Source organism: Somniosus microcephalus, chromosome 11, assembly GCF_052327205.1.
Source record: "Somniosus microcephalus isolate GS21.2 chromosome 11, FLI_Smic_1.0, whole genome shotgun sequence".
Classification (NCBI taxonomy): Eukaryota; Metazoa; Chordata; class Chondrichthyes; order Squaliformes; family Somniosidae; genus Somniosus; species Somniosus microcephalus.
In genome coordinates this window covers 205,678,293-205,694,615 of record NC_140997.1, presented here as the reverse complement: position 1 = coordinate 205,694,615, position 16,323 = coordinate 205,678,293, and positions in this window count along the sequence as shown.

Below are 16,323 nucleotides of genomic sequence, written 5' to 3'. Positions count from 1 at the left end.
GCTCCATCATAACCACCCTGCTGTTATATTCCATGCCTCGGCATAGTTGGAAGGTTTGAAAAAGGTTAAGTGATTAGATTCAAATAGAAGTAAAGACTGCATATCACAACAGGTAATTTAGTAGTTCAAGTTTGCAAGCACAGATAGAAAGTACAGTATAACAACAGGAAATTATAATACTTGTAAGGTTGGCTTAAAGTAGGAAGAGAAGAATATGTCTGAAGAAAGAAGACAATGACCCAGAGATGATGACTCACTGCAGGTGTCGTCAGAGGTGACGTCTGTGGGTCCCAGAGGAAGGCAGGATTGTCTCCGAGCCGCCACTCTAGTACTGTACAAAGGAAGAGGTTATATGATGTTATGTTCATGCCACAAAGAAAAAGCCTTAATTAACACTGGAAAGTAGCAGGTGATGTGTTGAACCTAACCTCACTAAGTCAGTACTGTAACCTTGACTATCAAACATAACTTCATTATACTGTTACAAGCACAATTCAGCCATAACTAAGATATTGTGATACAGGTAATGATTTAAGCTCTGTAGGTTGATATGAAAGATCAGCCCACTTTTGCTGAAATACTCAATACAGGAAACTCTCTTTTAACCGGCACCTAAATACCCAGAAACCTCTGTTAACCGGCAAAATTCAGGAGTAGGTTCAGGTAAGTTTTACTTCATATTAGTGGCAGTTTCTGGATCTGTGGCTGTGTAACTGGGTTTGTGCACTTGTTGCTAAGCAACAGGGATGCTTGGTCTGTGGCCGGAGTTCCTGCACATGTTGCTAAGCAACAGGGAGACCTGGATTTGTTGCTGTGTACGGAGCTCTCATACCTTTTAAACTGTACCTCTTTGTAATCTGGACTTTTGAATAAACCGGCACCACACCGGTCCCATTGGTGCTGGATAATAAAGAGTTTCCTGTACTTAACCTTGTGATGGAATTAATTGTACCTTTGCAGATGTAGTTAAATAAAGTTGTGTTAATTAATGTATCTCTGCTTAACTCAGTTTTTAACGCCTCTGGCAAGTAAAACTTGTTACCCTTCACAGTCTGCGTTGCTTTCCTGCTGTGTACAAACCTGATGTGGTTAATAATATCTTTTTGACGGGTATATGGCACAGTTTGAAAGAGGCTAATTTAGACATCATAGAAAAGATTTTATAAATTTGTCCTCCTTCAGTGAAGCTTTGAGCACTGGGAATGCATACTGGGATTTCAGATATTGAGATCAGTACACTCGCAGGATTTTCTATCCATTGGGAAAACAAATTCACAGAATCTATTTTCATACATTGAACCCTAGAGTTGAATGGTAAATCCCAATCCAATTTTCCAATGGTAGATGTTGGGAGGAAGGCAGGGGGACAAGACGCCCTGGATATAACCCACTGAAAAAGGAAAAAAAGATTTGCATTTATATTGTGCCTTTCACAACCTCAGGACATCTCAAAGTGCTTCTACAGCGAAGTACTTTTGAAGTGTAGTCATTGTTGTAATGTAGGAAAATACAGCAGCCGAATTGCACACAGCAAGGTGAAGAATTTTTGTGTGTTCAAGTACAAGCTGTGTCCCATGTCCATTCGCAATAATGCAGAAATATAATACAGTAGATTCATAATCCACAAGCCAGCAATGTTCTTAAATCATTAGTATTGAATCTGTAAAGTTTCAAATTTTGTTTTATATAGAGTAAGTCATTTCTGTTGTACAAGACAAATGACAGTAAACCTATTGGCTCCCCAGTTGCTCACCATTTCCAGCATTTTCTTGGCACTGGAATAGTGTTTCTACTCACTGAGGCTTGCAAATTAGGGTGGCTCCAATCTGTGCTGGGCTTCCACCCGTGATGGCTGTGCTGTCATTTCTAATGAGGCCTGGGCCTTCTGACAGTACACATGACGGTGCTGTTGGGAGCTTATTGTAATAATACATTAAAATGAGATGGAACAGTGCCCAAACCCACAATTACCACCCCCTACCCCAATCCACCAAGGATAATTTATGATACTGATGGAGGTTCTTTAGTTAATAAGCCAGGAAAAGCTTTAAAAAGTGGTTTCTGGAGTTAAGAGAGCTTTTGGAACATATTATTTTTGCTTTGCATCTAGGGCGAGCTAGCTGGCTTTGCTTTTGATAGCTTGAGAATTTGTGAGACCACTAGGAAATGTTCCCCTCATCCTCAGTAAGAGGTTCTGAGTAACAATTATGGAATTCCCAGTGGACAGTACAGGATGGAGGACAGGAGAGTGTTTGACATAGTCACGGCATGGCACTTATGCAGCACGAATGTTACCTACCATGTTATCCAAGGTCCTGCTGTAGGCTGGCATAGGTTGCTTCATTATCGATGGAGTTGTGAATGGAGCTGAACATTGTAGAATCATCAGCAAACAGCTCCACTCATGACATTATGACAGAGGGAAGATCATTATTGAAGCAGCTAAATATAGTTGGGCAGAGGACACTGCCTTGAGGAACACTGGCAGCGATGTCCTGTGGCTGCAATGATTGGCTTCTGACAACCACAACTATGGGGTCGATTTTCAATGTGCCGTGAGGCGGGCTTTTAGGCGTGTGGGGGGGGCTAAAATCCCAAATTCGGGGGTCCCGACACCATCCCGCCCAAAACCCGCCTCCATGTAAGCTTCAAAGGAGGCGGTTACCCGCCCCGCACTGGGACCCGCCGACCCGAGGCGGGAAGGGATTAGTGCCAATTAACTGCCTGTTAACAGGTAGTTTACAGGCAGTTTTTAGCCTAATCCCTATTTTGAAGGTTGTCGTGTGGGATTGCCGATGGCTCCAAACCACGCCAAGTTAGAGGAGGCGGGCCGTCGGGTTGAAGGACTTGGAGGGGTCGAGATGTCGGTGTTCAGGTGAGTGATGGGTGCATGAATGCAAAGGTAAGTGTGTTTGGTGTGTCTAAAGTGTTTAAAGAAGTTTAAATTACCTGTACTTACCTTCCTTCCTCTAGGTCCCGGGAGTCCATCATTCAGCCGGCACAGAAAGCAGAATGGCCGCTGGGCGGGCTCAACAAGCTCAATCAAGTGAAAATCGCGTGGATTGGCCGCATCTCGATGGAGGCGGGACTACAACCCGAAAGTTGTAGTCCCGCCTCCTTCCCGACTTCTGAATGAAAATCCAGCCCTATGTCTAAGATATGACTGAACGGATAATTACTAGTCCTAGCCCTTTTCGGGCTACCCCCGATCAGACATATTCCCCAGACGTTCACCTTCAACTAAAGTTAGAGATAGCCGAATTGTATAAGACGCTTAATTGGTTCTAAAGGTCCAGGCTATCTCTTTCTAAAGGAAAGGAATGACTTAAAGATGTTACTGTCTTCCAGATAGCACTTTAATTAAGTTTAACTAGACTGTAACCTTCCAGATATTATGAGGGTCCAGAATACTACCCCAGAATTCTGTAACTCCTCACCAAAGAGTGTACAGAGATTGAGTTCGCGAGTTTGATACATGAAATACTCTGTGTGACAATTCTAAAAATATATAGATTTATTAAAGAACCGACATGTAGTTAACAGCTGGTGAGTCAATCGCAACTTTAACAGTTCAAAATACAAATAGCTTACATTTCTTATTCACAGAGATCCTTATTCTCAAATCTTAACTTCGTTACATTTTTACATTTCTACTTATTTTTAATCCAGAATATCCACCAAAATCAAATAAAAACACCTTTTTGATCCCCGAGACTCAAAGAGTTAAAAACTTACAGAGCCTGCCTCTGAAGTTGAGAATCGCTTGCCCCTTCCAGCAACTTCTGAATTTCTATCTGAAAGTTCCATATTTTATACCCTTTTTGCGGTAGTATATTCTTTGAAGTTTTCTGCTGACGTAAGCTAATTATCTCCAGTCATTCTTTCTGTTGATTTCTTTCTAATCTTATTGTCAGTTCAGCTGTTAACTTTCAGAATCCTGTCTGCTGTATAGGTGTTCAAAAACTTATCATAAAAAATGGTTATAACAGATTTATCTCTTTGATGCCATTCTTACGAAGGGCTTCTATTCAATTTTTAATGTCACCTTAACTGGTTGTATTACAGACTCCTGTTTCCATGGTGTTCCAAGTTCAACACATAAACAATGTGATTGCTTGGTGCATCTATTGATGTCATATTTACAAAGTCTTCTGTTTGTACCTTTTCCAACATGTAAATCAAAAACACTTCAACCAAGTGTTCTAAGCATTTCTTAGCTACTTCAATGGTTATATCACAGACATCGTGTCTGCTTGTTCTAAGTTTAACATAAAACTATTTTACGGCAGGTATTTCTTTTACTTGATGTCATTTTTTCAAAGGCACATGTTTTTTAAATTTATATGATGCTTTCTGAAGTGTTGGTTTATAACACTTAACTTGGGCATTGCTATTGTGTTTCTTCCAATGTTCAGACATAGAGGAACCTCCAACCTGCTGTTTCAACAGGGCTATTGTCTTAGTATTAACAACCGATTCCCATTTCAAAAGCTTGTATGGTGTTTACAACATTTGTGTCAACAACCCTTCATCTTATCTCAGAAGCCTGTATTCTGTTTACAGCCTGTGACTTTGAGGCTTTTAGATTTTTAAACCCAGTTTTCATGTTTTAATAAAGTCAGAATTCTGTTCATAGGATGGTGTATTTTTCTGAAATATGGCTATTCCTTTACAACTCCAGCCACTGATGGTTTCCCCCATTGACCTCCAATTACCTTCTATTACTTGTGGGTCTGTGCCTCATTTGAAAGCCTGGGAAAACAAGCTATTTGAGGAAATACATTTCGCATTCATAGCCCTGATATAGTGCTGCTACACTTCAGGAGACCTCATGCCACTAAGCCCCAGGGCCGTTCTCTGTGCTGCAAAATCTCAGGACCCCCATCACAGTGATGTGGAACCCCTGGACCCCAAACCGAATTCTGCTAAACCCCAGGAAAAATCCCTACCAAAATCCAGGCTCCCTAGTGTTGCTGACTACCAATACATATCTTGACACATTGCTGGGCATCCTGCTTTAAAAAAGATAAAAGTTGAATATATAATATTGTAGGAATTAACGAATATCACAGAATCTACAGGCCATTTCAGCCCATCGAGCCTGCACCGACACATATCCCACCCTATCCCCGTAACCCCACGTATTTAATCCCCTAACACTAAGGGTCAATTTATCATAGCCAAATCAACCTAACCTGCACATCTTTGGACTGTGGGAGGAAACCGGAGCACCCGGAGGAAACCCATGCAGACACAGGGAGAATGTGCAAACTCCACACAGACAGTCGCCCGAGGCCAGATTTGAACCTGGGTCCCTGGCGTTGTGAGGCAACAGTGCTAACCACTATGCCACCGTGCCCCCCTCGACACAAGAGAACAATCAAACAGGTCTTTGCTCAAAGGAGATGCCACGAGGACTGACTGGGCAGTCCTGTGGTTTGCAACGTGACGTCATCGCGTTTGCCCGCGTTTTCCCGTGCTCTTAAACGGGCCACGCCCCATACATGCAAACTCTATATACAAAACACAGTAATGCCTAACACAATGGTACAGGTTTAGGCTGGTGTTAGAACATCGTTAAAGAGAATTATATACAGTTAGCCAGAGTCATTTACTGGTTCTGCCACAATATAAACATATAATAATAGTCAAGATTTTAAGTTTACATAGAAAACTGAACGGAATTGAGTAATATGAACTCCAAAACACCAATAGATATCCCTGGATTCCATGGGCCGGATTTTGCTCTCATCAACGAATGAATGGCACCAGCCGTTCATTACAGTTACACTTGCCCACAAACTTTCTCTGGGATTTTGCATTGGAACTTGCTATGATTAGAAAGCCATTGTGCGAGCACCCTCTATAGGGGATCTGCGACCCGTGTGAACAGGGCAAGCAACTGTGGGGGGGAATTTTAACCCCCAAAAAAGGGCGGGTTGGGGTCAGGTGGGAGGATAAAGTGTCAAAAAACTGAATCCCAACCCCAACCCGCCTCCAATGCGCTCACTTCTGGTTTTAATGGAGGCGGGACTGGCGGAGGGGGAGCGGGCAGCCAACCCACTCCCAGGAGGCGGATCACCCATGTAAATATTATAATGAGGCTGGTGTGCCTCAGATTTAGCCAGCATTTCAAATTTAACTGTGGCTGGTCGGGTTTCTCAGGTCTCGGAGAGCCTGCCAGCTAAAGTAAGGTGAGGACTGCTGGACCCAGAAGGTAAATACCTTTACACTTACCTCCTGGATGCAGCAACTCTGCCTCACCCACCGTCCGTGATCGGAGACCCCCCCATGAGGCCTCCGATCCCCCCACGAGGCCTCGAATTTCCCCCCCACCAACTGAGGCCTCTGATCGCCTTCCCGGATTCCCCCATGCCCCCCCGATCCTCCAGCCCTGATGCTTCCCTCCCCCCCGATGATCCGGCCCCGATCCTCTCTCACCACACATCCCCCCCAACGCCGCAATCCTCCTCTGGCCCCCGACCAATCCCCGGCCCCAACCGGATCCCTCCCTCCTACCTCTTTGCGGCCTAGTGCCACAGGCCTACCCACCCGCAGCTAGCCAGCCTCTCCATCTGGTTGGCTGTGGGTGGGAAACCGACCATTGAAATGCTAATCAGGTTCTGCCATTAAATTCAGCAGGACCTGTGGGAAACCCATTCTCCTGAGTTTCTTGACCACTTCCTAGTCCCCCCCCGCCCCCGCTTCCAATCTGCCTCCCGAATAAAAATTCTGGCCTGTGTATCTCCTTAACCAATCAGACTGGAGAATCGTTAATAAGCCACGCAGAGTCTGAACCAGGAAGTGTCAGTTAGACTAGTTAATTCAATGCCAAATCATGTAAGGAAAGCAAAATAGAGAGGAAAAGAAAGATGGGATTAAAAGAGAGAGATAAAAGAGACAGAAAGAAAAAGTAAAAACTCATTAAATTTTTTAAAATCTCCAACAATAATTAAAATCCAAAGGAATGAGACTCCACACTTGTAAAAGTTAATTTTCAGTGCCAGAGAGGTTGTTTGGCAGTAATTAAGACTTACCACGCCGTTAAAAATGTACTTACATTGGAATGGACAAGTCCTATCTTTTTCTGTCGAGTTTAGTGAGTATCTATCACGTATGTTCAGCAACTTCACACCGTTCCACATATTTCAATGCCAAGTCTTTCGGCAATATACTGTTATAGCAAAGCTTCTGGAGGAACAGGGCAACTCAGACAGCAACTTCCTGATTTCCACGTTTAACTGCACGTGTGTGGTCGCTGGAAGTTGCTGTCCAATTTACACTTTAATAACGGTGAGTGTCGTTAGCCTCACCGTTATTTCTACAGCACAATCTGGCCCATTGTAATCTAAATGCAGTGCAACTTACTCAGTCATAGGGCCCTTACTCAGTGGTCCTGATGATAATGCATTGTGCGCTACTTGGCATTACAGCCCTGCTGTTATAAAATTGTGTATCTTCTGACTCACTGGGAGCAACACCACAGGAAATTCACTAATATAATGAAAACAGTACATCTAGCAAATGTTTCCTCTCTGTCACACTGCTCCATTGCACTTCGAATACCATGGCACAAATTTTTGTGTCACACTGAGACAATAGTACAAAGAAACAAAGGTTGTCATTTGGAATGTCGAAAGTCCCCCAGTAATTGAAAGTACTTTCATTAACACAGGAGCCAGCATGTCTATAACCTCTAACTAACCTTACCAATTAGACTGAAAAATGAATGTCTGGGTTCTGAACTGCAGCATGAAGAGCAAATAAGCATCTGACCTCACCCAATATTTACTTAACAATTAGATGGCGCGACTTAGCAACAGAAATACAACAGTTGGCGTTTGAGTCAGTTTGGCTCGGTTGGTAGCACTCTCACCTGAATCAGAAAGTTGTGGGTTCAAAGCCCATTCCAGGATTTCAGCACATAATTTAGCTGATACTTCAGTACTGAGGGAGTGCTGTACAATCGGTGGTGCGCACCCTTCAGATTAGATATTAAACCGAGGCCTTGTCTCATTGGTCCAGGTAGACATTAATGATTCCATGGTGCTCTTTTGACGAGGAGTAAGGTGTACCTCCTTTGACTTGGTCAATATTCCTCCCTCAATCAACACCATCACCAAAAAAAAAACAGGCAGATTAATTGGTTCAAAGGCAAAATACTGCAGACGCTGGAAATCTGAAATATAAACAGAAAATGCTGGAAATACTCAGCAGGCCAGGCAACATCTATGAAGAGAGAAACAGTTAATGGGACAGATTTTGCGGTCGGCGGCGTACCTACGGAGTAGGCCACCAGCATCCGAATAGAATACGAACTTTCCTGATGGGGACCCTCCTTCACGAACTTGCTCTCTGACGCTGCGTACTCGAGGGCAGTGTAATGGCCCAGGGGTGCAGCATGTGCGGAAGCGTACCTGGGATCATGTGGGCCTGGTGCTCCAATCAGTGTGAAGTGCCGAGTGTCCTCTTGACAGATACGTGGGAACCAGCATCAGGCTTTTACAGTTAATTGTTCAATGGGATATAACTGGTACACAGGGGAATAAAGTTACAGAATAAGGCAGAGGGGAAAGGTGGGTGCTTTTACATATAATGCAGTGGGGGGGATGCAAATTGATATTAGGTTTTTTCTTTTTGTTAATTAAACTGTATTACAGTAAATTGTACCATATTTATTCAAAATATCAAATGATATTACTGCCTGTCTAAAATGAAAAAAACTTTTAATAAATTAAAAAAATACACTCCTTGAAGCATTTTAGCTATTGCTGAACCACGTCTAAAGGGGATTTACAGCCTTACGATATTCTTTAACCATGGTTGCCAAGAGAAGACATATTCTGGCTGGATGCAAACTCTTATTTTCACCATTAACGCGGCTTCATTAATGATCATAAATAACCTGCAAAAGAACAGGTTTGCAGTGAAACAGGCTCCTGCGCCTGCTTTCGCTAGCCGTAACATTTTTGTCCGTAATTGCTGGGCAGTTGGTGGGCAATTAACCCAACTCTGCGCCAGCAATGAGTACTTCCTCGTCGGTGCGCATTATCTGTCAAGCTGTAACTTGACAGATCGCAAGTTCGGGATTTAGCGCATGCGCAAGCAAATGCGGAAACCCCGAACTCGCGGTCAAGTTCAAAGGCGGTATGATGGCGTACTCTCAGAGTACGTCGTCATATCCGCCACAAAATCTCCCCAATGTTTCAGGTCGATGACCTTTCATCAGAACTGGAAAATGTTACAGATGTAACAGGTTTTAAGCAAGTACAGAGGCAGGGAAAGCGGGGTGAGGGGAGGAAAGTGATCTCGTTACTGTTTGTAGGATCTTGTTGTCTGCAAAACCTTCAGTAATTGCTTGCATAACAAAGCACTTTGGGACATTTCTGACACAATGGCTCGGAGTTTGCGATGAGAATAATGGTGAGGCTATCAACGCTCACCGTTATAATGGAGGAAATCTAACAGCAACTTCTGGAGTTGCTCATGTGCAGTTAAATGCGGAAATCCGGAAGTTGCTGTCACAGATACCCTGCTACTCCACAGGGTGTGCTGTTTCCTCGCCGATAGACTCGGCATTGAAATGACTGCAACGGCGTGAACTTGGGACACTAAAAACGGCGGAAAAAAATTAGTGCTGGTGCATTCAGGTGTAAGTGAATTTTTAATGGCATAAAAAGTGACAAATATTGATGAGCAGCCTCTCTGGCCCATAAAAATTAATTTTACAAGTGTGGAGTCTCATTGAATCAGAAGAAAATTAGGCCTAAAAATTCAGTTGTTTTGTGCCTCCCGTGAAATTCAGTGGGAGGTTAGCGGCAGTGGTAACCATTAGCGCCCCGCGGTGCTGCACTGCCGGCAATGATGCCATCACCGTGCGCAGCGCCCCCCCTTGCGCCCAGGCCGCGATCTTCAGTAGCGCCCCCTGACTTACCGCCGGATGCTATGTCCGACGGGGTCAGGGGGGCCTACCTGCGGCCGGGGTAGCGCTAATTAAAGGGAAGGTGCCGGGCAGCCATTTTTGTTGCTGGCGGCCTGCTAGCACCTGCCCCCTCTGCCGTCCCTGGCCTCCTCTGAAGCCCCCTGCGGAGTGCCAGCTGCGCTCCGTGAGCCCGGCTCTTCTGTTGAGTGCTGGGCTCTTTTGCCGGCACTCCAATCCCTGGTGGCCCAGCTGGGCCCGGGTCGCGCTGCGCAGGGCCCCCCCCCTTTAAGAAGGGGAGGAAGGCCTGCGTTGCAATACGTAGCTTTGCGATATTCACTCGCAGCGCCCCAAGAGGGAGGTGGGGCGCTACCAGTAGCACCCCGCTTCCCTCTTGGGGCGCTACCGATGAATTTCGGCCGCAGGGGCGCAAATTTCTTCGGGGCGCTAAAAGTAACGCCCCGGCAAAGTTAGTTTTCTGTCTGCCTCTTTTATCTCTCTCCCTTAATCCCATCTGTATTTCCCAATCTTTATTTGGCTTTCTGTACACCATTTACATTTAATTTATATTTCCTGCTTTATACTTCCTGGTTTGGACTCTATGGGGGGAATTTTCCCAGCCCTGGGGAGGCGGGTATGGAGGCGGGACTGCTGGGAAAATGGCAGAAACTGGGAACGGGTACCGACCCCGCTCCCAACCCGCCTCCGTGCCATCTTCCTGGGAGGCAGGTCCCCGAGTCACGCAGGGACCCATCTCCTCGAGGCGGGAAAGGGATTAGAGCCAATTAACTGCCTGTTAACAAGTAGTTAACAGGCAGTTTTGAGGTTTTCCCCCATGTTAGGCCTGAAATTGCAGGTTTCCCAATGGCTACGAACCTCGCCAGGGTCAGCGATATGAGCAATGGGTCTGCGGGGGTGAGAGGGGTCAAAATGTCAGCTGTGGAGGTGAGTGATGGGTGCAAGTGTGGAGAGGTAAGTATGAAAGGTGAGTGTGAAGTGTTGGAAAATGTTTCCTTACCTTTGCTTCTTTCTCCAGGCTTCAACCTTTGAGGATCCAGAGGTGCTTCATCTCAACAGCAGAGATGACAGAATGGCTGCTGCATTCTCAGATGTAGCAGCCATCTGCTTTCTGCTGTGGAGAGAGGTCTTGGTGAGCCTGTGTGCAAGGGCTCACCTTAGAGCTTCTCAAAGCTGTCAAATGCTGACAATTCATCTGTCAAAACTTTTTCGACAGATGAAGCTGACGTCACCTGTCGCCGGCTTTCCCTTAATTAGCCAGTAGGGCGGGCCTAACAAGGCCAATCAAGGGAAAATAGCATGGGTTTGTCAGACGTCGCTGGGGGTGGGACTGTAAGCCAGAAACCAGAAGTCCCGCCTCCAGCACGTTTCCATTGAGAAAATCCAGCTCTGCGTGTCTCAGTGAGATTCTTCAATCTGATTGCTTGCAGAGCCTCACTGTTGCTTGACCTGCTCACACACGCCACAGATCTCCTGCAGAGGGCGCCACGCTGGAAAAGATGTCGGATTTGAGGAAATCTCCGCTGACAAGCCCGCAAAAGGTTTGTGGGCAACTGTCAGCGAGGTGAACGGCAAGCACCGTTCCTTCGCCACTGAGTGCAAAATCCGGACCAATAAGATATTATACCACTGCAAGTTTTTCTTTTCTTTCTTATCTCCCGTGGCCTTTATCATTCACTGAATGGAATGTTCCTTTGCCTTGCACGTGGACATCATTGAACCATTTCTGTCTTTTCCAATCCTTTATCCTGTGGAATTGATTTATCGCAGAGGCATTTTCTTCCCAGGCTTTGATGTGCTCTTTGTGTTATCACAGAGCCTATTTTGGTTTTCTTTACAAAAAATGTGGAGATTCTACTTGCCTACCCTCACTGCGCATATATTGTTTAACCTGGTTATATTAACACTGATTACTTATGCAGATTTTTGTTTTGAGTTGTGAATGGAGACGCCGCAAATAGTACGACATCAGAGGAAAAGCCACAAGTTTGTGCCACTGAGGTAGATTTAACTTTTAGGCGGCAGACTTTTAATTTGCATTTTTAAAAGGGCCTACCACCTGAAACAGGCAGGCACCCTGGCTGTCAGCGGTAGGCTCCTTTTAAGATGGCAGCAGAGGGACCGCTGGCATGATTCACTATCGCCCATTTTGCGCTATCTCTGAAGATCAATTTCACCCCCTACATCAACCCGCACAAAAAGTTCATCAGAAACTAGTTCTAATTTCGAGAGTCAAGTTTAATTTAAGAATTATTTATACACAGGAATGAATTCAGTTGAAGTTTTTTTGTGATTGTAGCAAAAGACAAAAAAAATAATAATTTAGTAATGGCCCTCATGAGTTATGATATAAAAAATACTACTATCTTGTTCATTTGTATAGACTCTTAAAGGGAGCAATGTTCTTGTTGTAAATACAAAGCATTAGTGCAGTTAATGCCTTATAGTTTTAATCACAAAAAATGGTACGGTTTGGTATACATCATTGTTTTATTGCTGACTGGGGCTTGTTTGCAAGAGTGGCATTTAAACACTACTGTCCATTGTGCAGTATTGGGAAGCACAATCTCTGGTGTACACTGAGGTGCCCGTTAAAATGTTGCTTTAAATTTTATGCTTCGCTAATTTAGCTATTTCTATTCTTCATCAAAGTCACTAAAATGCTATTTATGCCTTTGTCAGCAATGATTGTGGACACAGCATCAACATTCAGCTCATTAGCAGTGAGCATTAAATCTGTACCTTCCTCAGTAATAGAGAGATCTTAAAAATAACTAACTACAGATTCAGGATTAGTGTTTATTTTAATGTGCACAGACCACAAGCTGTTAGCATACCAATACACCTTTCTCTTAAAATACTTTGTGGTAGTAACACTTCTTTAAAATGAGAATTTATTTTGCCTTTTATTATATAACAATTGAGTTTCACAGGTTCTGTATGGAATTGCTAATGTTGCAAAAGTGTCAGATTTGATCAATTTAGATTGGATTAGAATTTATTCAGAGTATGAAATGTGACCTAATTGGAGAGCACTGTGGAATCCACTTTTCTAAAATTATTAAGGGGGTAATTTTCAACTTACCCCTGGAGCTTTGCGGGTCAGGCACCTGTTATAGAAATCATTTGATTTTGCTTTCCATTGGAAGTTGAAAATTACCCTTTAAGTGTTGAAATTATCCTCAAATACAACAAATTGGTTTGACTCCCCATAACTACCATTTTCCTTTCTCCTACCCCAGAACCACCAATGCAATAACTAATTTTGGAGCATGAACTTACCTGGACTGCTGACAAGTTATCTTATTGAGTGCGTCACCTCTCCTCCTTTCAGTAGAGTTGGCTGGAAAGCGCATTGATAGTCCTCTTACTTCAATGATGAGCTAAGTCAAACTTTAGAATCTATGAGGGAGAAATTCCCTAGAGGGCCATTTAGGGCCGCGTCCGGTGCTTAGAAATGTTTTTTTTTAAATCGGCGGTTTTCCTCATGTCGGCTGGCTACCGCGCCTTTAAATGGCGCCCCGCGAGTGGCCAGCCTCAGTGTTCGCGACCCCTGCAGCAGTCGGTAACATCACCTGGCGCTACTGCGGGGCGCGAGGGGAAATATTTCTCCCGAGGTGCTGCCGGGATGCTGCGCCTAGAGATGATTTCATGATCTCTGGGCGCAGAAGATCGGGGCGATACCTGGTAGTGCCGCTGCTAACCTCCCGCGGAATTTCACGGGAGGTGCGGTTACCGCCTCGGCGGGGCGAAAAGCCATTTGCACCCCGCCCCGCCAGAGGCGCAAATGAGGAGAATTTCACCCCCCAAAGTCCTGATTAGTTTAAAAAGCAGCTCTTGGGCTTGATTTTCAACCAATCACAGACAGACTTTAAGTAATGTGAGTTCCAGTTCCAAGATCGACAATGACTAAAAATTGATTGAAAGCAACAGACTAATGTTTGGATGAAATATTGCAAGGCTGGTGTGGCACCCTGGAAACTACAGGAAGCTTTACTGTGCTGTAGTGCTGGAAGTCTCATTCCAGGACTGACTGAGAGAAACCATTGCTTCTGAGGTCATAAGCAGTATAAAAGAAAAATAATTCAATCTAGTCAGTGACAAGGAATAATACCCTACAGATAGTTAGAGCAAACTGGTAATGTCAATTGGACTTGCTAAGTTATCAGAGCCCTCATTTGAACACTCCTTGTGATATTAACTGCTACGGCGCAAGCTAATCAATCATAGAATCATAGAATGATACAGCTCAGAAGGAGGCCAGTTGGCTCAATGTGCCTGTGTCGGCTGTGATGAAATGTGCCATTCATCAGGCACTGTATTCTCTGTGTTTAGTTTAGTTTCAGTTTCATTTCCTTACCTGGATTGTATTGTGTGTAGGGCTCCGCCCATACCTGGCCCCTACTTAAGCAAGCCCCAGCGTGTCTCTCAGACAGTACAGCAGATCTCTGGATGAGAGACACTTCTCCAATGTGTATTACTTTCTGAGTTAATAAAAGCCTTGCTTTGTTCCGTTAACATTGAGTCTCGGATTCATTGAGGCACATCAATTTTATTAACTCAATTTTCAACGCAATGGACCAACTCTTGAAACCCGAACGTTTGGATTTGGACCCGCATGCTTCGGACGCATCGGCACGATTCGGACACTGGTTTAAGTGTATGGAATTCTTCCTGGACAATTCCGCAGCCATCACAGGCGCTACGGACGCTGAAAGTATGAAACTCGGAATCCTGCGGAATTGGGTAAGCCACCGGGTTTACCCCCTCATCCAAGACACCGACACGTACCCGGCCGCCTGCGACATCCTAAAGGCGCATTACCAGCAGCCTACGAACGAGGTGTACGCTAGGCATCTGCTCGCTATTCGCACACAGCGACCTGGGGAATCGCTGGATGAGTTCCTAGTCACCCTGAAAACGCTTGGCAAAGACTGCAAGTGCCAAGATGTAAAAGCCGCAGTGTACACTGACGAGCTTGTTCGTGATGCCTTTATCGCAGGCCTCAGCTCCACTTACATCCGGCAGAGACTACTGGAAAAAACGGGATTGGACCTGAAACAGGCTGTGGACACAGCGCGATCCCTGGATGTGGCCCAGAGAAACTCGGACGCCTACTCTTCGGCCCGCGCCGCCCACGCCGCCACGTGTGCACCAAGGGCGCAGCCATCTTGGAAGGCATCTCCCCCGCCCGGCAGCCCGACACCGTTGGGGCCCCGCTCTCCCCCCAGAAGCCCTACGACAGCCGCGACGCGTCGGGGCCCCAACTGCTACTTCTGCGGGCAGCCGAAGCACATCAGAAACCTGTGCCCGGCGAAAGGCACCACCTGCTTTAAGTGCGGTAAGAAGGGGCACTTCGGGAAGGTGTGCAGAGGGAACCCCGCTGGAAAACCCGCCACGGCCGCATGTGCGCTGTGGGAGCGGCCATCTTGGACGCCATCTTGCCCGACCTCGTGGGGTCCGCCATCTTGTGAGCAGACAGCGTGGACGCCATCTTGTCTCGATCAGGGCCCTACAGTGGCATCGGTCACAGTGGACCAGACCAGACCGCACCCGCTATCCAAATCAATGGTGGACATCGAGGTAAACGGGTGCGAGGTTAAATGTTTAATTGACAGTGGAAGCACGGAGAGTTTTATCCACCCTGAACTAGCACAACAACTCTCTCTAACGGTGGTCCCTGCTCGGGGCACCATCTCTATGACTGATAAAACCCAGACATCGACCATTATGGGTTACTGCGCGGTACAATTGTCCGTTAACGGAACTGTATACGATAATTTTAAATTACTAATCATGAAGAGTCTATGTGCGAGCGTGATCTTGGGCCTGGATTTCCAGTGCCACCACCAAAGCATCACGCTCAATTACGGTGGGTCCCAGCCGCCCCTCACAGTGTGCGGCCTGGCTACCCTGAAGGTAAAGCCGCCTTCGCTATTCGCGAACCTTACTCCCAACTGCCGGCCAATAGCGACCAAAAGCAGGAGGTACAGCTGGGAGGACAGGCGGTTTATCGCGACCGAGGTAGACAGGCTCCTGAAGGAGCGCATTATCGAACGCAGCAACAGCCTGTGGCGCGCCCAAGTGGTGGTGGTGAGGGGTAGCGAGGAGAAACGGATGGTGATAGATTATAGCCAGACAGTTAATCTATACACCCAGCTAGACGCCTACCCGCTACCCCGCATATCCGAGATGGTGAACCAAATCACCCAATACCGGGTGTTCTCCACCATCGACCTCAAGTCAGCGTACCACCAGCTCCCTATCAGACCAGAGGACCGCCCGTACACCGCCTTCGAGGCGAACGGACGCCTCTACCAATTCCTCAGAGTCCCCTTTGGGGTGACGAATGGGGTCTCGGTCTTCCAGAGGGAGATGGACCGCAT